The sequence below is a fragment of the Sciurus carolinensis genome, unplaced genomic scaffold (genome assembly GCF_902686445.1).
Source record: "Sciurus carolinensis unplaced genomic scaffold, mSciCar1.2, whole genome shotgun sequence".
Classification (NCBI taxonomy): domain Eukaryota; kingdom Metazoa; phylum Chordata; class Mammalia; order Rodentia; family Sciuridae; genus Sciurus; species Sciurus carolinensis.
Window position 1 is genome coordinate 953,989 of NW_025920130.1, and position 25,951 is coordinate 979,939.

The window sequence follows — 25,951 nt, forward strand, 5'->3', positions numbered from 1 at the left end:
TGTTCAACATTTCTAGTAATTAGAGAAATTCAAATTAAAACAACTCTAAGATTTCATCTTACTCCAATTAGAATGGCTATTATCAAGAACACAACCAATAATAGATGTTGGCGTGGATGTGGGGAAAAAGACACTTTCATATTGCTGATGGAGTTGCAAATTGGGGCAGCCACTCTGGAAAGCAGTTTGAAGTATCCTCAAAAAACTTGGAATGGACCCACCTTTTGACCCAGTTATCCCAATCCTCCATTTATACCCAAAGGACTTAAAGTCAGCATACTATAGTAACACAGTCACATCATAACACAGGTCAATTCATAATAGCTAGATTGTGGAACCAACCTAGATGCCCTTCAATAGATGAATGGATAAAGAAACCATGGTATGTACACACACTGGAATATTATTCAGCCATAAGGAAGAATAATATGGCATTTGCAAATAAATGGATGGAATTCGAGAATATCATGCTAAGTTAATTAAGCAAATTCCAAAAAACCAAAGGCCTAATGTTTTCCCTGATAAGTGGATGATGATATATAATGAGGGTGGGAGAATGAGGAGTGAGAGAAGAATGGAGGAACTTTAGATTATGTCAAAGAAAATGAGAAGGAGTGGGATTATGAAAAATGGTGGTGTGAGACAGACTTCATTACCATATGTATATGTATGATTACACAAAAGGTATGAATGTACATCATGCACAACTTTAGAAATAAAACAATGTACCCCATTTGTGTACAATGAATCAAAATGCAATCTGTAAAAAATAAATAAATAAATAAACAGTTTTAAAAATATGTTTGTAAGAGTACATGCCTCTGTCTGGAGAAAAGGTTTCTATCTTATATAATTTGTACAATGTCTCCCTGTGGAGCAAAATTTGGAATATGTAAGTTCCTTACACAAACTGAGGCTCTCTACCTTCTAGACTACCCAGCTGTGAGGCAACATAATTGCATGGGAATCTGCTCTCTGCTCCACTCTGTGTCATCTTTGTGGGACTTAGGCACATAAGGTGACATTTGTAACATGGACCTATCATGCATGGCATTTTGTGAGTATTCGAGCCTCGTTGCGACTGAACTGTAAATTCTTCATCTTCTATCAGCATCCATAAAATTTGGGAAGGCTAATTTGTTAGCTAGTAACAAGGTAAATCTTAAACCAAGTACAATTTTTGATAAAATTGACATGTTTTATCCTGAAATTACAGACGATGAGAAACTGAGACAGAGTATAACAAAAACTTACAAAACGAAGGGAAATCATTTTGGCCAAGGAAAGGACTAAGTAATTTTCCAGTCAAAATGTACTCAGACATCATATAAGTAACAGTGAGACAATTATTCTATTTGAGAAGCTAAAAGCATAGAAGGAAAGCATGAAAAGAAAATGAAATTACAATCACAAATATGCATGTGTATAACAATTACTCTCAGGATCTTTGCTAAACCTCATCTTATTTTCTGTCATTTGATCTTTTTTTTATTATAAACAAATGGGAAACATGTTGTTTCTCTGTTTGCACATGGCGTAAAGGCATACCATTTGTGTAATCATAAATTTATATAGGGTAATGTTGCTTGATACATTCTGTTATTTTTTCCCTTCCACCCCCCCTCTCTTTTCCCTCTAAACAGTCCTTCCTTCCTCCATTCTTGCCCACCTCCCCAACCCTAACTCTAACCCTAACACTAACTCCCCCAACTCCCATTATGTGTCATCATCCACTTATTAGCGAAATCATTCGTCCTTTGGATTTTTGAGATTGGCTTATCTCACGTAGCATGATATTTTCCAATTTCATCCATTTGCCTGCAAATGCCATAATTTTATCATTCTTTATGGCTGAGTAATATTCCATTGTGTGTGTGTGTGTATATATATACCACAGTTTCTTTATCCATTCATCAATTGAAGGACATCTAGGTTGGTTCCACAATCTGGCTATTGTGAACTGAGCTGCTATGAACATTGATGTGGCTGTATCTCTATAGTATGCTGATTTTAAGTCCTTTGGGTATATGCCAAGAAGTGGGATAGCTGGGTCAAATGGTGGTTCCATTCCAAGTTTTCTAAGGAGTCTCCACACTGCTTTCCAGAGTGGCTGCACTAGTTTGCAGCCCCACCAGCAACGTATGAGTGTACCTGTTTCCCCATATCCTCACCAACACCTATTGTTGCTTGTGTTCTTGATAATCGCCATTCTAATTGGGGTGAGGTGGAATCTTAGGGTAGTTTTGATTTGCATTTCTCTTATTACTAGAGATGTTGAACATTTTTCCATATGTTTGTTGATTGCTGGTAGATCTTCTTCTGTGAAGTGTCTATTCATTTCCTTAGCCCATTTGTCGATTGGGTTATTTGTATTCTTGGTGTAGAGTTTTTTGAGTTCTTTATAGATTCTGGAGATGAGTGCTCTATCTGAAGTATGAATGGCAAAGAAATTCTCCCACTCTGTAGGCTCTTTATTCACATTGCTGATAGTTTCCTTTGCTGAGAGAAAGCTTTTTAGATTGAATCTATCCCAGTTATTGATTCTTGCTTTTATTTCTTGTGCTATGGGAGTCCTGCTGAGGAAGTCTGGTCCTAAGTCGACATGTTGAAGATCTGGACCTACTTTTTCTTCTATAATCTGCAGGGTCCCTGGTCTGATTCCGAGGTCCGTAATCCATTTTGAGTTTAGTTTCATGCATGGTGAGAGATAGGGGTTCAGTTTCATTCTGTTGCATATGGATTTCCAATTCTCCCAGCACCATTTGTTGAAGAGGCTATCTTTTCTCCATTGCATATTTTTGACCCCTTTGTCTAGTATGAGAAAATTATATTTATTTGGGTTTGTGTCTGTGTTCTCTATTCTGTACCATTGATCTACTTTTCTATTTGGTACGAATACCATGCCGTTTTTGTTATATTGCTTTGTAATAGAGTTGAAGATCTGGTATTGTGAACACCAGCTTCACTCTTTCTGCTAAGGATTGCTTTAGCTATTCTGGGTTTCTTATTCTTCCAGGTGAATTTCATAATTGCTTGCTCTCTTTCTGTAAGGTACGTCATTGGGATTTTCATTGGAATTGCATTGAATCTGTATAGCACTTTTGGTAGTATGGCCATTTTGACAATATTAATTCTTCCTATCCAAGAACATGGGAGATCTTTCCATCTTCTAAGGTTTTCTTTAATTTCTTTCTTTAGTGTTCTGTAGTTCTTATTGTAGAGGTCTTTCACCTCTTTTGTGAGATTGATTCCCAAGTATTTTAATTTTTTCAAGGCTATTGTGAATGGGGTAGGTTTCCTAATTTCTCTTTCCAAAGATTCATCACTTATGTATAAAAATGCATTAGATTTATGTGCATTGGTCTTATATCCTGCTACTTTACTGAATTCACTTATGAGTTCTAGAAGTTTCCTGGTGGAATTTCCTGATTCCTCTAAGTATATAATCATATCATCAGCAAATAGGGATAGTTTGAGGTTTTTTTTTTTCCTATTCATATCCCTTTAATTTCTTTGGTCTGTCTAATTGCTCTGGCTAGTGTCTCAAGGATGATGTTGAATAGAAGTGGTGAAAGAGGGCATCCCTGACTTGTTCCAGTTTTTAGGGGGAATGCTTTCAGTTTTTCACTATTTAGAATGATATTAGCGATGGACTTAGCATAGATGGCCTTTACAATGTTAAGGAATGTTCCCACTATCCCTATTTTTTCTAGTGTTTTGAGCATGAAGGGGTGCTGTATTTTATTGAATGCTTTTTCTGCATCTATCGAAATAATCATGTGATTCTTGACTTTAAGTCTGTTGATATGGAGAATTACATTTATTGATTTCCTGATGTTGAACCAACCTTGCATCCCTGGGATAAAACCCACTTGATCATGGTGCACTATCTTTTTAATATGTTTTTGTATGCGATTTACTAAAATTTTGTGGAGAGTTTTTGCATCGATGTTCACTAAGGATATTATTGTTCTCAAATTTTCTTTCCTTGAAGTGTCTCTGTCTTGTTTAGGTATCAGGGTGATATTGGCTTCATAGAATGTGTTTTGGAGGGTTTTCTCTTCTTCTATTTTATGGAATACTTTGAGAAGTATTGGAATGAGCTCTTTTAAAGGTTTTGTAGAACTCAGCTGAGAACCCATCTGGTCCCGGACTTTTCTTTGCTGGTAGGCTTTTGATGAATTCTTCTATTTCATTACTTGAAATTGGTCTATTTAAATTGTGTATGTCCTCCTCGTTCAGTTTAGGCAATTCATATGTCTCTAGAAACTTGTTGATGTCTTTGAAATTTTCTATTTTGTTGGGGTATAGATTTTCAAAATAGCTTCTAATTATGTTTTGTATTTCAATCGTGTCTGTTGTGATATTTCCTTGTTCATTCTGAATTTTAGTGATTTGCATTTTCTCTCGTCTTCTCTTTGTTAGTGTGGCTAAAGGTTTATGAATTTTGTTTATTTTTTCGAAGAACCAACTATTTATTTTGTCAATTTTTTGTATTGTTTCTTTTGTTTCAATTTCATTGATTTCAGCTCTGAGTTCAACTATTTCCTGTCTTCTACTACTTTTGGTGTTGGTCTGTTCTTTTTCTAGGACTTTGAGCTATAGTGTTAAGTCGTTTATTTGTTGAGTTTTACTTCTTTTATTGTATGTGCTCCATGAAATAAATTTTCCTCTAAGTACTGCTTTGATAGTGTCCCAGAGATTTTGATGTGATGTTTCTTTGTTCTCATTTACCTCTAAGAATTTTTTAATTTCCTTCCTAATATCTTCTATTATCCATTCATCCTATAATAGAATATTGTTTAATCTCCAGGTGTTGGAGTAGTTTCTATTGTTTACTCTTTCATTTATTTCTAACTTCAATCCATTATGATCTGATAGAATACAAGGTAGTGTCTCTATCTTCTTGTATTTGCTAACATTAGCTTTGTGGCGTAATATATGGTCAATTTTAGAGAAGGATCCATGTGCTGCTGAGAAGAAAGTATATTCGCCCTTGGTTAGATGGTATATTCTATAAATGTCTGTTAAGTCTAAATTATTGATTGTGTTATTAAGATCTATGGTTTCATTGTTCAATTTTTGTTTGGAAGATCTGTCCAGTGGGGAGAGAGGTGTGTTAAAATCACCTAGTATTATTGCGTTATGGTCTATTTGGTTTCTGAAATTGAGAAGGATTTGTTTGACTTACATGGGTGAGCCACTGTTTGGGGCATAGATGTTTATGATTGTTATGTCTTGCTGATTTATGCTTCCCTTAAGCAGTATGAAATGACCTTCTTTATCCCTTCTGACTAACTTTGGCTTGAAGTCCACATTATCTGAAATGAGAATGGATACTCCAGCTTTTTTGCTGAGTCCATGTGCATGATATGTTTTTCCCCATCCCTTCACCTTTAGTCTATGGGTATCTCTTTCTATGAGTTGATTCTCTTGCAGGCAACATATTGTTGGATTTTTCTTTTTAATCCAATCTGCCAGTCTATGTCTTTTGATTGATGAATTCAAGCTGTTAACATTCAGTGTTATTATTGAGATATGATTTGTATTCCCGGTCATTTGGTTCTTTTTTTTTTTTAATTTTATTTATTTATTTTTTTTTTTGTCACGAATTGGTTCCTCCTTTATTTGATAATTCCTTTAGGATAATTCCTCCCTTTGCTGATTTGCTTCTTTGTTTTTCATCTCTTCCTCATGGAATATTTTGCTGAGAATGTTCTGTAATGCTGGCTTTCTGTTTGTAAATTCTTTTAGCTTTTGTTTATCATGGAACGATTTTATTTCAAAGTCAAATTTAAGGTAAGTTTTTCTGGGTATAAGATTCTTGGTTGGCATCCATTTTCTTTCAGAGCGTGAAAAATGTTGTTTCAGGACCTTCTAGCTTTTATGGTCTAGGTTGAAAAATCTGCTGATATCCGTACTCGTTTCCCCCTGAATGTAATTTGGTTCTTTTCTCTCACAGCCTTTAAAATTCTGTCTTTATTTTGTATGTTAGGTATTTTCATTATAATGTGCCTTGGTGTCAGTCTGTTGTAATTTTGTGTATTTGGAGTCCTATAAGCCTCTTGAACTTGATTTTCCATTTCATTCTTCAGATTTGAGAAATTTTCTGATATTATTTCATTGAATAGATTGTTCATTCCTTTGGTTTTTTTCTCTAAGTCTTCCCCAATCCCAATAATTCTTAAATTTGGCCTTTTCATGATATCCCATAGTTCTTGGAGATTCTGTTCATGATTTCGTACCATCTTCTCTGTTTGGTGAACTATGTTTTCAAGGTTAAATATTTTGTCTTCAATATCTGAGGTTTTGTCTTCCAGGTGTTCTACCCTATTGGTTATGCTTTCTATGGAGTTCTTAATTTGGTTTATTGTTTCATTTCAAGGATTTCTGTTTGTTTTTTTTTCAATATGTCTAACTCTTCATTGAAATGTTCTTTTGCTTCCTGTATTTGCTCTTTTAACTGTCGATTCGTTTGCTTCTCTGATCATTTTAATTATGTACATTCTGAACGTTCTTTCTGTTATTTCTTCTGCCATGCTGTAATTGGATTTTATTGATGTAACATCTAGATTTGTTTGGGTCATTTTCTTCCCTTGTTTTCTCATATTGTTCAGGTATCAGTGGACAGCCAATATATTGCAGATTTCCTCTATTCACTTATAATGCCCCTGAAGATTTCTAGTATATCCCCTCTTAGCCTTCAGTAGCCTGAAGTCTTGGAGGAAGTTGATCATATGGTGCTCCACAAGGAAGCTGCCCTCTAGGGGTGGTGGCCTTCAGGTGGGGTATATTCCCTGATAGTGGGCAGAGGTGCCTCCACTTGTTGTCCAATGCTCATCCAAAGGGGAACTAGGCTGCGGGGTGAGGTAAGGCCTGTTTGTGCCTATGTCTCTGGTTTTACCGTCCTTGTGGGAAAACCTCACCCGGCAGGGAAGACTCACCTGGTGGGGAGGTCTCGCTGGTCAGTTCCCCTCCTGCCGGTTCCCCTCAATCTACAACTACTGCCTGGGCTGGACTGCCTTCCTCTGCAATGTTCCCAGGTGCCCAGACCTACCTCCTGGGCCTAGGAGCCTCACCCTTTGCAGATGAGTCTCCTTAGCCTGCCTGTCCTCAGAGAATCTGTCTGCAGTCCTGGAACCTTCTCTCCGCCCCTAAGTGTGTCTCTGTGTGGCTCTTCCGCCACGAAACCTCCTAGTTTCTGGGACCCTGCTCTGCACCTAATCGCCTAGCTATGTGGCCCCTCCTCTTAGCAGCCACCTGGAGCCCTGTACAGTCGCTCCACGTCCCAGCGTTCCGCTGCATGCCCCCTCCTCCAGACAGCCGCCTGGTGTTCCTGTGCAGTCACTAGGAGTCCAAGCAACTCACTGCACACCTCCCCCTCCTGACAACCGCCCATAGCCCTGGGAAGTCACTCTGAGTCCAAGTGACCCACCCACTCCCTCGTTCTCCTCCAGTCAGCCCCCTGGGTATTTAGGAGCGGTGACTCCGAGACCAAGCGACCCACTGTGCTCCTCTTCCGGGCAGTACCCCGGTGTTCAGGAGTGGTCGCTTTGAGTCCAAACAACTCACCACTTTCCTCCTCCTCTGGCAACCACCTGTAACTCTGGTGAAGTCACTCCGAGTCCAAGTGACCCGCTGCACTCCTTCTCCTCCTCCTCCGGGCAGGCCCCGGTTGTTCTGAGTCCAAACAGCTGGCCATGCAGTTCCTCCTCTGGGCACCCCGCCCCCCAGCCCAGGTGGGTGCTCCGAGTCCAAGCTTTGTGCTGAGTGGCCCCCTCTCCGATGCTCTCAGTTGTCTGTGTTCACTGTTCCAGCGGGGGGAGGGGTGTCTCGCCGGGCAGCTCTAATTCACAAAGTTTCCTGCGTTCCGGGACTACTGCCCCATCCGGGACGCCTCCCAACGTGAGAGACTCACCCAGTGGCTTTGAGTTGTTCCCAAGTCTCTCAATATATCCTCTTTTGAATCCTGAATCCTGGCGCAATATGAAATGCAGCCACCCTCTAGTCCACCATCTTGAAAACCCTCTCATTTGATCTTTTTTTCTTTTCTTTTCTTTTCTTTACTTTTTTTTTTTTTGATGGTATTTCATTAATTCCAGATGGTAGGAAAAATGTTACAGTTTTATTGAGTGACAAAATTAGCTGAAGCTTCTGGGTTGCCTTAAGTAATTTCAACCAAAGATAATTTGTACATCTTTTAATGATACCAACATATCAAGTATGATGCCCGTAAAATTGTTTAATATTTGTGCATAACAATGATAAATTTTTGTTCAATGTGTCTTCTCATTTGGATGTTCTTGAGATTTGTCATTTTTAGAGCAATACTTAAAGTCTGGATTTTATCCAAATACTATCTTTTCAACTGATTCTATTCTTATAATATGGAATAAAAAATAAATTATTTTATCATTCTTCAATTTATTTTCTTATACACGTGCCTCCCTATACCCATCAGACTCTTTTATTATTAGGATAATTAAGAATTAAGAATGTGGATTTGTTTTCATTTGAATTATCTGTACTGTCCTGTACCAGGGTTCATGTTGGGATCTTGCATCTCCTCCTTAGTCTCTTTCCCAGGTAATATGCTGTTTAATCAGCAAGAGATATGCCATAGCACAAATAGAATAGAGTGAAAATTCAGGAAAACTCTGAAAACTGGTTTCAGGCAGGGCTTTATTTAGAAATGGCCATGATATAAATGGAAAAAAACATGAATGACTTTTTAATGACTCATTTTCTATCATTTGGTTGAATTATTATGAGCATATCAATTAACTTCTCTAAGCATGATTTTTTTTCTATTTATACAATGCAAATAATGATTCACTTTCTGTTACCCTCTTAGGCTTAAAATGAGAATGGAACATAAAAATGTTTAAATGCCATCAAAAGTAGCACACAAATAATAAGATCTACATGTTGCCCAGAGGATAAGAAAGTGTATGCCTGGGAAGTATACTTCCAATGCTGCCAGAAATGTCTTCCATTACATATAAATATCAAGCCCTCTGAATCTACTAGCAATCACTTTGTTAGAAAAGAGTAATGCCATTTCATGGAGAAATGTCACATATATACAGACATAGAAACTAGGTAAGTGGTAAATGCAAATGCTCAGAATGCCATGAAGGAACAGAAGTTAAGTCATTGTACCAACTAGGAGATCTGGATGATATTTAATTAGACCAAAGAATAAAATCCCATTCTAACATTTGTGGTTTGAGAAAACAGGGATGAGGAATGAAAACATAAGTTGTCCAAAACTGGAGGATGTTAAGGCAGAAGGCTTAGCTTAAATACTTTCCATTAATGTGTACTCACATGCAACATGAGAAGAGGCCACAGAAGGTTCCCCACTAGATAACACTCAAACTTTCCAGGGGATCTGAGGATGAGAAGATGGGGAGGATGCTGATATGTCTAAAATTTTTCCTATCAAGGGATGATATTGATACAATATCATGTACATATGTACATATTCCCTATAATGTACATATTGTACATATTCCCTGTTAGGTATAAAGTCACCTTTTTCCCTCCCAACACACCTGTCAATCTGCCGTTAAGCCCGCCTTTCCCGTTACAGGAATTTCCGGCTTATGTTGCCGTAACCTTCCTGCCTCCCACATTACGTTCCAATATGTCATTGGTCCATCAGTCAGTCTGTAATAATTCTCCTCCGTGATTGGTTCCTCCCAGCCCGTGAAATTCCAATACAAAGAGTCGTGCGCCATCTTCTTTTTTTCCCTTTCCCCTTTCCCCCGAGCGGACACGTTTTGTCCGCTTGAATAAAAGTTCCTCGTGTGAGACCTGTATCTGCGGAGCGTCTTTTCTGGGAGTTATCGACGAACCAAAACTGCCCCCCTTTACATCTAACTAACATTCCCTATAATGAATTTCACTTTTAAATGATTAGTGTTTATTATCTGTACAAAATAAATTTTGTTTAACAATTTTGTAAGTGCACATAATGTACTTTAGTAATATTAAAACCCTTCTCAGTATTAACCTCTTTCTCTTCCCCTCCAATTTTCTTAGAAGTTCCTCTTCTTCTTTCATCTAATCCTTTGTTTTTATCTCATGGATTTCACATATGAGATAAATTATGTATTTGTGAGTCCAGGTTATTTTGTTTAACATAACAAAATCAAGTTCCATCAGTTTTTTTGAAACTGAGATGACTTAGTTCTTCTTTATGGCTGAATAATAATCCATTGTGTATATACACCACATTTTTATTTGTTCATATGCTGATGGACTTCTAGGATAATTCCATAGCTCGGCTCTTGTTAATAATGCTTCAGTAAGCACATGTGTATGATTTTGTATGTTGACATGATGTTCTTCTGGTATATGCCTAGGAGTGATATAACTAGATCAATTAGTAATTCTATTTTTAGATTTTGAAGAGTATCTATAGTTTTACAGAGTAGTTATATTAATTTCCATTCTCACCAACAGAATATAAGGATTTTTTGTCCCTGCATCATTGCCAGCATCTGTTATTTTTTTTTATTTTCTCAAAAACAGACATTGTAACTAGGTAAGATGGTTGATGTATTCATAATTTTTATTTCCTTTATGGTCAAATATTTTGACTATTGCATTGTGTCTTTATTGGTCATTTGCACTTATCATATTGATAAGTGTCTGTTTAGTTCCTTTTCCCATTTATTGGTTGAATTACTTGTTATTTAGGGGTTGAATTTTTAAGTTAATTATATTCTAGATATCAATCCTTTACCAGATGAATAGTTGGCAAAGGTTTGCTCCCATTCTGTAGGCTATCTCTTTACTTTGTTGATTGTTTTCTTTGCTGCAAAGAAGCTTTTAGGAATGATATCATTGCATTTGTCAATTATTGCTATTACTTCCCAAAATATTAGAGCCCTATTCAGGAAATTATTGCCTATACCTATATCTTAAGTTTTTTTCCCTATTTTCTTCTTGTATTTTCAAAGTTTCAGGTCTTACATTAAGGTCATTGATCCATTTTGAGTTGATTTTTATACAGTGAGAGATGGAAACCAGTTTCTATCTGTTATAGGTGGAAGCTCAATTTTCTCATTACCATCTGTTGAAGAGGCTGTCAGTTTAGCTTTCTTTTTTCCTAACTAATGCAAGTGGTCCCAGAACTCCTTTTACAACTGTACATGGCAGAAGCATGGATGATCACCCCCCCAAAATACCACTCAAATATGGGTTTAAGGAAATTTTATAGATTACTTAAACATCTTTAGTAGGGATGGGCATACTTGTTATATTTTTTAATAGTTTCTTCATGAATTTTGGTTATAAATAATATTTTGTTTCATTTTTTTCACATTCATACATGCATGGAATTTATTTTGCTACATTCTGGTCTTCAGTATTTCCACTTTCCTTCTTCTCCCCCCATTCCCCTTCCTCTACTCCACTGGTCTTCCTTCTATTTGTTCATTTTTTAAATTTATGCTTCATAGATATACATAAGGGTAGAATTTACTGTGGTATATTCATACATGTACACACAGCATATGATCAATTTCATTGCAGGTCATTCTATATTATGTCTGTCCTCCCTCAACCTCCTCCTTCTACTCCACTGATCTACCTTCTATTTTCATGGGATCTCCCATTTTTATTTCTTTATTTTTTCCTCTAGCTTTTGCCTATAAAGCAAAACATTTGATCTTCGGCTTTCTAAGACTAGCTTATTTCATTTTGCTACTAGTTCTCCATTTTCATCCACTAATCAACAAATGACATAATTTTATTCTTCTTTAAGGCTGAGTAAAATTCACATATATATATATATATAATATAGATCACATTTATATATACATATTTTATAGATCACATTTATATCCATATAAATGTATTTTCTTTATCCATTCATTTTCTTTATCCAGTCATCTGCTGATGGGTACCTGGACTTGCTCCATAACTTGGCTTTTGTGAATTGTTCTGCTATATATATTGTTGTACCTGTGTCACAATAGTATTCTGATAGTAGTCCTTTTGAATACTGAGTAAGGAAACAAGTCACCCCAAAAAGCCAACAACGTTTTACCAAAAGATCCCATTGACACTATAGTGAAGAAAATGTCAGATAAAGAATTTAGAAAGTTTGTAGTTAAAATGTTCAATAAACCAAAAGATGATGAAGAAATGAATTGAGAGAAAAATATAGAAAGTGAAAGAACTTTTCAATAAAGAGGTAGATATTCTGCAAAAAGCTCCAGAAATTCAGGAAATAAAACACTCCATAAATCAAATACATTCAGTTGAAGGCATCCCCAATAGACAGATTTTAAAAATATACATTCTTGAAAATAAAATTGACAATAAAAAATATGTTAGGAGATCATGACCAGAATATTCAACAAATATGAGATAACATTAAGAGATCAAATATAAGAATCATTGGTATAGAAGAAGGCACTGAGTTACAAACTTCAGATATAAATTTAAGGAATGCACACTTTTTCAATGAAATTATATCAGAAAACTTTCCGAACTTTATGAACGAGATGGAAATCCAATTACTATGGCTATTTAGGACTCCAAATAGACAAGATGAAAAAAAATACTTTCCAAGACACATTATAATAAAAATATCTGATATAAGGAACAAAGAATTTTAAAAGTCACAAGTGAAAAATGGCAGGTCATATTTAGAAATAAACCAATTAGACTTTCTCTTATCTTTCAGTCCAGACTCTAAAATATTCAAGTTTTCATACAAGATTTCCAAAGGCCTTGATGGATTTGGAATTATTGGCAAATTTATGACACTGATATTGAAGGTCAAATGTATTGCTAAAATGATTTATGGACCCCTGATAATATAGTACCAATATAAAATTAATAGATTGAAAAATAACAGGATTTAATTAATCATCCATTAATTTATTTGCTAAGTAGTTCTCTATAATTTTATCATAAAATATGAATATTGGGGCATCAAAGGACAAAATTATGAAAGTATATAATACATAATAATAAAACATGGAAATACATGTATTTAAAATACAGATTATTTCTTCAGATTTATTCCTACCCCATTCTGCTTTCTCTAAATGTTGGGTTTATTCATGATGTTACTATAGCTCTTTTTGTTATAAAAATTCTACACTAAATGTAGATGCCCAAAGATGTTAGTTTTGTTGTAAGAGATCCTTGGCCAATGCCCAGATGGTTGTCAATGTGGTAAGGAATTTAATCTAACACAAAAATGGTCTGAAATTTATCCTCAGCTCCCAGGAGGTAACCTTCATCTTGGATCCTTTCACTAAAGAATAGCAACAATGTGGTATACTTTGGGAGCTAGCTATGCCAGGAAGACCATGAATGTGATTTAGGGTCAGGGATTTGGAATATGTGATAACATCTGCTCTCTCAGTTAATTTTAAATGGTGTCCTTTTTAAAAGATAAACTTTGAGTACTACAATCTTCATTTCAATCTGTGAATCATCCAAGCAACTTTTCTTATCTCTCAAATTTTCTGTGAATGTCAGAAGTAAGAGTACTTTGGGGTAGGTACTCTTTAACTTTACCTAACTTCACCTGAATGTGCCACGAAAGAGAGTTTTTGCATTAGTTGACAAAATTTCTTAAAAAGGAAGAAACAAATTATGACTCCAAGGAAATATGCATATAACTGCCTTACAAGGCATGGTGAAAATACACATAAATTATTTGTTAAAGTGTGTCCACCAAAAGCCTTTCTTGCCTTTCCTAGAAAGGTCATTGGTACAGATCCATGTAAATACCACCAGGCATGGTTTGACAGGGAAAACAGAAGAGGGTGACCAACACAATAAGGCTTCATTTTCTGTAAAATAGTTACAATGTCAAATATAAAAGGATGTAGTGGGTAATAAATACCCAGCACTATTAATTTCAAGTTAAGTAGATTTTTTAAAGAAGTTAAAATAGAAAAATGTATAATCTTCTCACATACTCCAATATCAAAATGTTTAATAACATAAAAACATAAAAAATAAAAGGCAAGACCCGTGTGTTAAACTGAAATGATGTTCAGTTTTATTGTCTTGGCCAGAAGGTATTTCAGTATTACTACTTAAAGGTACAAGTTTATCTCTGTGTATCTCAAACTTGTCAAATTCATCTCTGTGTATCTCCAAGTTGTTATTAAATAGATTAATAGTACTGAATCAGAGGAAATATAAGAATTATTGCGATTAGAAAGCTTATTAAAAATTCACGGTAGGGTCAGCCAATAAATGACCCTCAAATTCTAAATATTTTTAAAAAGAAAGAAAAAAACATAAAAATTTAATATAAGTTCTTTTAATAGCAAATGACCCATAAAAATATCAATCGTGACTTTAGTAAGAGAAACTATATAAACAAATAAATGACATGATAATGATAAATCCTTTTAAAATTACCTTGATTCAAATCATGGGTTGTCTTGATAGAAACCTGGAGTTTATGGTTTCCAGTGAACTCACAGTCTTAGAATGTGTTATAAAAGTTTTGACCATTGTGTGGAGCAACTGGCACATAATTTAACATTTGAATGTCAGTTTTCCTAATTTTTTCCTTTCTAAACACAAGTAAAGGATAGTGCTACTTCCATCTTAATTTTATAAAAAAAAAATTAACTGAGGCCTTTTTGAATAGGGAAAATTTGTGCTCTTGACTCTTAAATACTAAGTGTTTTGTTTTCATTTTTTTTTTCAGGCATACTGAAAACCGTAGCGTATTCTCCAAATCCCTTTTCACTATTCTCAGCAATCTTATCTATTTTACCATTTTTTCCAAGAAATTATCAAATATTTTAGGTCTGACAAGTTAGAACTGGAATTTTAAAATACAACCTATCAGTTGAAATTATCAAATAAATATAACATAATAACACTGCTAGGTTGGATTAACTTTGACTTGAGGGAAATCGAGCTAAAATAGAGAAAAGAAAAAAAAAACTCAATTTCTCAGCCAAATTGAGAAAATCTTGCTTGTTAGATTAAACTCTAAACTTTACTTCATTGAAATTGATTTGATTTCAACCTAAAAGTTCAACTGAGTTCCACCCAATAGAGATTTTAAGGTTAATGAACTATAGTTCAATATACTGCATGGAATATGAAATTGAAATATGCATTCATTTAAGAAATACACTAAAATATGACAATTCTGCACAGAAGAAAATTTAGTGAGTTGAGGGGGGTCTTTCTATCAATATTATTGCTTGGTCTTTCACTAACTTCTAAAGTATAAAATCCACTTTTTTCTGAAACAATTTCCTAAAACACACATATTTGTGCTACACACACACACACACACACAAATATTTTAAGAAAATTAATGATTACATGACTTTCAATATTTTTGGAAGTGTGCAATACTTTTAAAAATAGATGTCTTCAAGAATTCAAATTTCATGAGAGGCAGATTTCTTTGAACCTCCAATTAGCGATCATCAGTCTTTACCAAAAAACCCAAGTGGCAAATTAGTTTGAGGTTTTCTGATGCCCCCAAAGAGGTAGAAGTGTAACTGTCCCTCTTTGGTGATAAGAGATAGACTACCATAGTGGACTCATGCTTGAAGATCAGGAGGCAATTTGCAAGTATTTAAAACTCTAGTATCCTCCCAAAACAAATAGCTGTTGTCCAGTATAGTTTGGATATTGAAACTTTGTTTGGTGGTGAGGCATTATGAATTAAAAGATATAGCCTAGATTAAGTGGACCAAGGAAACACTGCCATCATTTTCCTAAAGATATAAATCATCTAGGAGCATTTGAAAAGACATGGCATGAACAGTTCTTCTTTTGAAGATTATTGCTCTTAACTCAGATAATGACAGCAGTTGGAATTAGGAGTTCTGGTTCATGTTTATAATTAGAGAATTTATAAAATTAAAGTTATGGATTGTACAAGTTTGGAAATAGACTTATAGATTCAAATTACTTTGTTTCTTCCGAGCAGGCTATGAAATTGCATAATTGTGAATCCCAGCACTGCTTAGGTTGCAAATAACTTGAATTTTCAGCATATTTTATGTAAAGCTCTAAAATAGAGTGCATGGTATAGAGAAGATCTTAATAAATGTTAACATATTTTATTGACTGTAAGCCAGGCAGTATTAGGAAACTGCCTGTTAAATTGTGATCCAATGCTAACTTTTCATCAACTTTTTCTCTTCTCAATTAAGAAATCTTTAAATATGATAAAAGGTTATCTTAGAATTAATAATACAACAAATAGAGTAACTCAGGGAACAATATAAATATGAAAAAGAGATGAGTAAGAATTATTAAGGTAGTAATTCCTGTTAGTTTGAATCTTACCTAGAAGAGTTACTAAATCAGATTCTTCAGCAGAAAGAGAAGTGAATCAGAATGAAGATGAACACAGAAACTGGGAACCAATGTGATTAAATTCAAAAATAAATGCATCCAAAATATGTTTCAAATTAATGAATAATTACAAATAAGTAGTGTTTTAGAAGCTTTAAACTAAGTATTTCAAGGAGTTCTAGATTAAGTTTAAAGGGCTAAAGTACTCCTCCATTGATACTTAAAATTTACTAAGAACATTACTTTGGGAAGAAATGGATATAATTAACAATTTTACACTATATTAGAGTTACAATCAAATGTTTTAAATCAACTCAATATAATAAAGGAGATGAAACAATTTATACTTTTCCAATCAACAAAGGGAAAAAAGTATTGAAAAATATTTTCTTACTTTTTATTATGTAATAAAATAGTAGGAAAGAAAAACATTTGGCTTACATAAAACAAAATAAAATCATAGTGATAATTTAAAAATTTGTCAGAAATGTTAATAGGATGGAGAATATGTGGTTGCAGCTCTCATTTCTTCACACACACAAAAAAAACCTATTTTGGCAACCAAAATACATATAGAAATCCAACTATATGCTGCCCAGAAGACTCACCCTACCTTTAAGGACAAACAAATTGAAAGTGAAGGGAGAAGTAAAGAATTTTCATGTTACTGTTAACAGCAAAAAACGAGATATATCCATATATCAGACAAACTAAAGTAAGTCAACAACTATAACAAGATACTAGTCATTCTATAACAGTACAAGTGTAAATTCATTAAGAGACTATATCAATTGTTAAAGTAAATGTGCACCTAGCATTGGCATACCTTTGAGTAGAAATATCCAGCAATACCAAAGTAGGGAAACCCAATACCCTATATTCAGCAGTAGATATATAATGTAGACATCAAATCAATAAAGAATTAGAAGAGTTGAATACCACCACAGATCAAAAGGACATAACAGATCTATATAAAATATTCTCTTCAGCATTGGCAAAATACATGTTCTTCTCAACTATATATGAAAAATGCTTCACAAAATAAGTTTCATAAAATTTACTAAGAATTAAATCATATCAAGTATTTTTCAAACCAGAAGAGTATGAAACTAGAAACCAAAAACGAAGAAATTTGAAGAATTAAAAAACATAATTAAGCAACATACTCCTGATCAACCAATAAATCAAGAAAAAAATCAAAAGGAAAATAAAAAACTTGTGAGATGAATCAAACTGGAAATATGACTTACTTGTATTAATGAATGTTATGGTTGGATGGGAGGCCCCAAAACCTCACAAGTGAGACAATGCAAGAAGGTTCAGAGGAGAAATGATTAGGTTGTGAGAGTCTTAATCCAGTCAGTGAATTAATCCCTTGATAGGGATTAACTGAGTGGTAAATTAAGGCATGTAGGGTGTTGCTAGAGGAGGTAGGAATTGGGGCATGACTCTGGTAAGTGGAGTCTCTCTCTGCTTCCTGATTATCCTGTGAACTGCTTCCCTCATCCATACTCTTCCACCATGGTGGTCTACCTCACCTCAAGCCCCACAGAGTGGAGCTTGCTGTCTATGAATTGAGACCTCTGAAACTGTGAGACCTGAAATAAAATTTTGATCCCCTAAAATTAATCTGGTTGGATCTTTTAGTCACAACAGTGAAAAAGCTGACTAAAGCAATGAAATAAACCAGAGGCAGCTACAGGAGGTTAACAATGATAAATGCCAACATAAGAAATAAGATCTCATTTCCTTAACTATTCACCCACAGGAAATAGAAAAAAAAACACATTTATCATACACATAGCAGAAGAAACAAAAATAACAAAGATCAGAACCAAAATGTAGTTTTGGTGACTATAATAACCATAAAAACAATAGAAAAGATGAAGAAACACAAAATTCTATTTTTTGAAATTAGCAAAAATTTTATTTATTTTTTTAATGTTTTTTATTTGTTCTTTTTAGATACACATGAGAGTAGAATGTATTTTGATGTATTATACATACATGGGTATAACTTTCCTTTATTGTATTCGTACACAATGTGGAGTTACACTGGTTGTGTATTCATGTATAAGCATAGGAAAGTTATGTCTGATTGTTTCTACTGGCTCTCCTATTCCATCTCCCTTCCTATTCCTTTATTCCCCCTTGTCTAATTCAAAGAACTTTTATTCTCCCTGCCACCTTATTGTGTGTTGGCATCTGCATATCAAAGAGAACATTTAGCCTTTGTTTTCTTGGGATTGGCTTATTTCACTTAGCATGATAGTCTCCATTTTCATCCATTTACTGGCAAATGCCATAATTTCGTTCTTCTTTATGCCTGAGTAATATTCCATTGTGTATCTATGCCACATTTTCTTTATCCATTCATTTGTTGAAGGACACCTAGGTTGATTCCATAGCTTAGCTATTGTGAATTGAGCTGCTATAACATTGATGTGGCTGTGTCACTATATATGCTGATTTTAAGTCCTTTGAGTATATGCCAAAGCATGTAATAACTGAGTCAAATGGTGGTTCCACTCCCAAGTTTCCTGAGGAATTTCCATACTGTTTTCCAGAGTAGTTGCACCAATTTGCAGTCCCACCAGCAACGTATGAGTGTAACTTTTTTTCCTACATCCTCGCCAACATTTATTGTTACTTGTATTATTGATAATTGCCACTCTGAATACAGTGAGATAAAATCTTAAAGTAGTTTGATTTGCATTTCTCTAATTCATAGAGATGTTGAACATTTTTTTCATATATTCATTGATCCTTCATATTTCTTCTTCTTTGAAGTGCCCGTTTGGTTCTTCTGACTGTGTATTGATTGACTTCATTGTTTTTTTTTGGTTTTAAATTTGTTGAGTTCTGAGTTTTATTATATTATATTATATATCCTGTAGATTAACATTATATCTGAGGTGTATGTGGCACAGTTTTTTTTTTCCCATTCTGTAGACTCTCTCTTTACACTTCTTGGATGTTTCCTTTGCTGTGCAGAAATTTTTAGTTTAATATCACCCCATTTATTGATTTTTTACTTTACTTCTTACACTTTAGGAGTCTTTAGGAATTTAGTTCCTAAACCAACATGATGGAGATTTGGACCTACTTTTTCTTTTATTAGGTTCAGGGTCTCCAGTCCAATGCTTATGTCCTTTAGAAGTATGGCCATTTTGACAATATTAATTTTGCCTATCCATGAACATGAGAGATCTTTCCATCTTCTATTGTCTTGTTCAGTCTCTTTCTTTAGTGTTCTGTAGTTTTCATTATAGAGATCTTTCACCACTTTTGTTAGATTTTTTTCCCCAAATTTTTTGAGGTTATTGTGAATGAAATAGTTTTCCTAATTTCTCTTTCAGCTGATTCAACACTTATGAATAGGAATGCCTTTAATTCATGAGTGCTAATTTTATATTCTGCTACTTTCCTGAATCCATTTATGCCTTCTAGAAGTTTTCTGCTACTCTAACAACTGGAGACTAAATAATATGCTATTGAATGATCAATGTATAATAGAAGAAATCAGGGATGAAATTTAAAAAATTACTTAAAGGTAAATAAAAATAGTGATACAACATATCAAAATGTCTGGGACATTATGAAGTCAGAGCTAAGAAGAAAGTTAACTGCAACCAGTTCACTCATTAAAAGAATATAAATAAATAAATAACCTAGCTTTTCACCTCAAAGCCCTAAAAAAAGAAGAATGGAGCAGGGGAAGATAGGAAATAATTAAAATCAATGAAATTGAAACAAAAAAAGTTCAAAGCATTGAAAAAACAAAAAGTTGGTTCTTTGAAAAAATAAAGAAAATTGATAAACACTTAGTCACGCTAATGAAGATAAAGAGAGAAACCTCAAATTACTAAAATTGATGAAAAAGAAAATATCATGATGGACAATACTGAAATACAAACAATAATCAGAAACTTCTTTGAAAATTTATACTCTAAAAATTCAAAAATCTCAAAGACATAATTTCTAGACTCATGACCTATTCAAATTAAATCAAGAGGACATAGAAAATTTAAACAGAACAATTTAAAGCAATGAGATTGAAGTTGCCATCAAAAGCCTACCAACTAAGAAAAGCTCAGCTGAGTTCTACCAGACCTTGAAAGAGCTTACACCAATCCTCCTCAAATTATTCCATGAAATCGAAAAGGAAGGAACCCTTCCAAACTCATTCTATGAAGCCAGTATAACCCTTATGCCAAAACCAGACAAAGACGTATCAACTAAAGAAAACTTCAAACCAATATCCTTGATGAACATACATGTAAAAATATTTAACAAAATATTAGCATATTGCTTACAAAAACACTTAAAAGATAGTGCACCATGACTAAGCAGGTTTCATCCCAGGGGAAAAAAGGTTTGATAAACACAAGAAAATAAATAAATGTAATTCACCACATCAACAAATTGTAGACAAGAATCACATGATAATCTCAGTAGATACAGAAAAAGTTTTTGACAATATACGGCATTCATTCATGATTAAAACACTAGAAAAAAATGGTAATAAAAGGACCATACCACAACATTATAAATACTATATATAACAAACTCAAGGCTAACATCATTCTACGTGAAGAAAAACTGAAAACATTCCTTCTACCAACAGGAATAAGATAGGGATGCTGACTTCCATCACTTTCTCAAATCTCTAGCCAGCAATTAGGAAAAAGAATTAAGTAATAGGGATAAGAATAAGAAAAGAACTAAAACTAGGTCTGACATGATCCTATATTTAAAAGACTCAAAAACTCCAACAAAAACACTTTTAGAACTTATAACTGAATTTAGCAAACTAGGAGTATACAAAATTAACACTCATATCAGGTGGTGCATTCCTATTCTCCAGTGATGAATCAGCTAAGAGAGAAATTAGGAAAATCATCATATTCATAATAGTCTAAAAAATATAAAATACCTGGGTTTCAATCTAACAAATGAGTCACAAGACATCTGTGATGAAAATTACAGAATGCTAAAGATAGAAATTGAGGAAGATCTTTGAAGGTGGAAAGACCTCCCATGTTCTAGGATAGGCAGAATTAATATCAAAATGTCCACATTACCAAAATCACTATACAGACCCAGTGCAAATCCCATGAAAATCCCAATGATGTTCTTCATAGCTGTATCTCCATCCCTCTTCATAGAAATAGAAAAGGCACTCATGAAATTCATCTGGAAAAACAAAAAGACCAGAATAGTCAAAGCAATCCTTAGCAAAAAGAAAAACAAAGCAGAAGGCATCACAATACCAAAACTAAAATTATACTATAGAACTATAACAAAAACATAAACTATGAGCTGTAACTATAGAACTAAACTATAGAGTTGTAACAAAAACAACATGGTATTGGCATCAAAACAGGCAAGAAGATCAATGGAACAGAACAGAAGACAGAGACAATCTCACAAAAATTCAGTTTCCTCATACTGTTCAAAGGCATCAATAACATCCATTGGAGAAAAGATAGACTCTTCAACAAATGGTGCTAGGAAAACAGGTAATTCATACATAATAGAAATAAATTTAAACCCTTTCCAACTGCAAAAAACTCGACTCAAAGTGGATCAACGACCTAAGTATTAGACCAGATGCTGTACATACTACAAGAAAAATGTATATCCTAACACTCTGAAATATTGGCAAAGGAACTGAATTCCCTAATAATATCCCTAAAGTGCAAACAAAATCAATAATCAATAAATGTGATGGCATTAAACTTAAACACTTCTTCACAGCAAAGGAAAGTATCAAGAACATCAAGAGAAAACCTACATAATGGGAAAAAATCTTTGCCATAGGCAACTCAGATTAAGCATTAATCTAAAGGATAAATAAAGAACTAAATATTCAACCCCAAAAGAAAAACAAATAATCTAATTAATAAATTGGCAAGGGAACTGAACAGACACTTCACAGAAGAAATAAGAATAATCAACAAATATATAAAAAAAAGTTCAACATTTTGAGCAATTAGAGAAATGCAAATTAAAACTATACTGAGATTCCATCTTGCTTCAGTCAGAATGGCAATTATCAAGAATACAAGTAAGAATAAATATTGGCAAGGAGTGGGAGAAAGGGTACCTTCATCATACATTGTTGGTGGGACTACAAATTGGTGCAACCACTCTGAAAAGCAGTATGGAGATTTCTCAAAAACTTAGGAATGGAACCATCAGCTGACCCAGCTATCACACTCCGAAGAATATGTTCAAAGGAGTTAACGTCATCATACTCAAGTTAACCCACTTCTCGGTTTATACCCAAAGGACTTAAAATCAGCATACTACAGTGACACAACCACATCAGTTGTTTATAGCAACTCAACACAGGATAGCTAAACTATGTAACCAACATAGGTGTCCTTAAACAGATGAATAGATAAATAATATATGATATACATACAGAATGGAATATTACTCAGCCTTAAAGAAGAATGAAATGATGGCATTTGCTGGTAAATGGATGTAGCTGGAGAATATCATGCTAAGCAAAATAATCCAATCCCAAAAAACTAAAGGCTAAATGTTTTCTCTGATATATGGATGCTAATTCACAATAAGGGGGTGGGGCTAGGAAAGAAAAGAGGTACTTTGGATTAGGAAGAGGAGAGTGAAGAGAGGGGAGGGGTAAGGGGGTAGGAAGGATATTAGAATAAATCTGACATTATTACACTATGTACATATATAACTGCATGACTGTTGTGATTCTGCATCATGTACAACCATAAGAATGAGAAATTATACTCCATTTATATATGACATGTCAAAGTGCATTCTACTGTCATGTATAACTAATTAGAACAAATAAAAAATCATCACATTACAATGATGCAGCCACGTCAATGTGTATAGCAGTTTACTTCACAACAGCTAAGTTATGGGACTAACCTAGGTACCCTTCAATAAATGAATGGATAAAGCAAATGTGTTATATATGTATGTATATATATATATATATATATACACACACACACACACACATACACACAGTGGAGTATTACTCAGCCATAAAGAAGAATGACTTCATGACCTTTGCCAGCAAATGGATGGATCTACAGACTATCATGCTAAGTGAAGTCAGTCAGTCCCCCAAAACAAAACATCAAATGTTTTCTTCTGATAGGTGGAAGCTTATTCACAATAAGGAGAGTAGGTTGAGGGGAAAAGTATAGTAGACTTAGAAAATGGGGAATGGAGGGAAGGGAGAGGTGATAACCAAAGGAAAGACAGTGGAATAAATATGACATAGTTTTCCTATGTACACATATGAAAACAACATAGTGCATCCCACCACCATGTACATCCACGAGAATGGGATTCTAGCTAGAATAAGATATATTTCATGCTTTCATAATTATATCCAAATGGATATATAACTAAAAGTCCAATTTAAAAAATTAGAAAGTGATTACCTACCTAAAACAAATCATGAGAGACAGGAAAATAATTTAAAATTAAAGAAAATTCAAAAATATTTTAATTAAAAAGTATAAAATGTACACAAGGCAGCTAGTCTCTTTTTTTCTCCTTGCACATTCTTATTAGTGAATTATGGTTGTAAATAATGATGGGATTTGTTGTTATATATTCATACGTGGACAGAATTTAACTATTTTGGACAATACCACTCCCAGCACTTCCCTAATCCCACCTCTCCTCAGACCCTCTGGTCTCTTTCCTCTACTGATCTCACTTGATTTTCATGGATTCCTTACCCGCTCACTCCTTTTACTTTTTCCTCTCTAACGTTAAATTATTTCAGGGTTTTTAAAAGCTTTGCTTTTTACAGAATCCTCCTTTTATGTCTGTGTGATGAAGATCTATCCTTTAATTTTATAACAAAATTAAAAATTATTCCATTCTTATTTATGTAGAGCTTTTCATTCACCCACTAATTTTCAATATTACCTCTGGCAACAATAAATTTTACTTTGTGTCCATCATTCCAGGGACTGGCAATTTACTCCTTTCTCTGTTTGTAGAAGTATTAATTACAAGGTTTGGTGAGTAAGGATAATCCACAAGTAAATCCTGAGAGTGTTCAAATTAATGTTGCATCCATGTCGTTTCTAATAATTGAAGATCCAGCTTTTTAAATATGCCCTTTCATTTTAAAAATCATAAATAAAATCCTTAATTTTATGTTTATTGGCACCTATTAAACATAACATAATTTGTTATGTTTAACTTGCTAGTTTTCCTGTCAATTAATGTGTTATGGTGTTATATTCCTGAGTTTGTATATGTTCTTTAAATGTCTTTTCACAATTTATAAATAATAACATAGAAAAGGATTTACTCTCAATTTTTTTATATTGTAAATGGCAAGCTTAAACAACTATGTTTTGTTTGGGGTTTTGTTATTTGGAAATGCTAAACATTTTATATGTTGATGTGTGAGTTTGCAAAATGCTAAAATGCTTCTTTATTTTATTTATTATGATCATTGTTACCTCTACTTTTAAATTTCTAAAATATAATTTCTGACATCTTACATAACCAGTATTTGTTCTCACCTATCTCTGAGTTTAACCAGGACTTTGCTCACTTTTCCTCATAACTACCAGAATTCCTCCCAAATAATTTTTGGCTGGCAGTGTATGTCTTCCAAAGATTCTTTAGTCAGGATGTTCTGATGGTTATGAACTCACTCATCATAATTTTCTTTAAAACAATAAAATTTTTCACTTTTATATTTGAGAGTTTAGCTAAATATACAATTCTAGATGGAATTTCACTTTATTTCATCAATTTGAAACATACCATAGTCTTCCTATTTCCTTGTTGTTGTTGCTGAGAAGTCTTTTCTTCCGTTAATTGTCCCTGTCTGACAAGCAATCTGTTTCTTTGGCCACTGTTAGGATTTTCATTTTTACTGTGATGAGCTCTCTTTGAGGGAATTTTGGTGCTTATTAAAGTTAAACTTTCATAGCCTACATATCATATACTCTAAAACTTTCTGTGTCTACTATCTCTTTGCACTTTTGGTATTTTGGGGTTAATTTTCTTAGATTTACCTCCCATTATAATAAATTTTCATCTAATGTGTGTAAAGCTTTTTTATTTTTTGAAAAATAAAAAGTCTATTGATCCAATCTCTTCTATGATTAAGTATTCCACTTCCTAAGGTATGTTTCAAATATCCATTATCCTTTTTATATTTTCTTATAACTTTTTCACATTACTCATTAATATTTGGTTCATTCTTATTGTATTTTAAACATAACAGCTTCAGGTTTGATAATTCTCTGAGAATATGCACAAGACTCAGTATATAGTCATCCTTAAAATTATGATTTACACCCATGAAAGTTTTTTTTTAATTGTAAAAAAATGGAATACATGTTGTATCTCTGTACATGGAATAAAGGCATACCATTTGTGTAATCATAAATTTACATAGAGTAATGTTGTTTGATTCATTCTGTTATTTTTTCCCTTTCCCCCACACTCTCACCCGGCTTTTCCCTCTATACAGCCTTTCCTTCCTCCATTCATGCCCCCCTCCCACACCCCATTATGTGTCATCATCTGCTTATCAGTGAGATCATTCATCCTTCGGTTTTTTTGATATTGGTTTATCTCACTTAGCATGATATTCCCC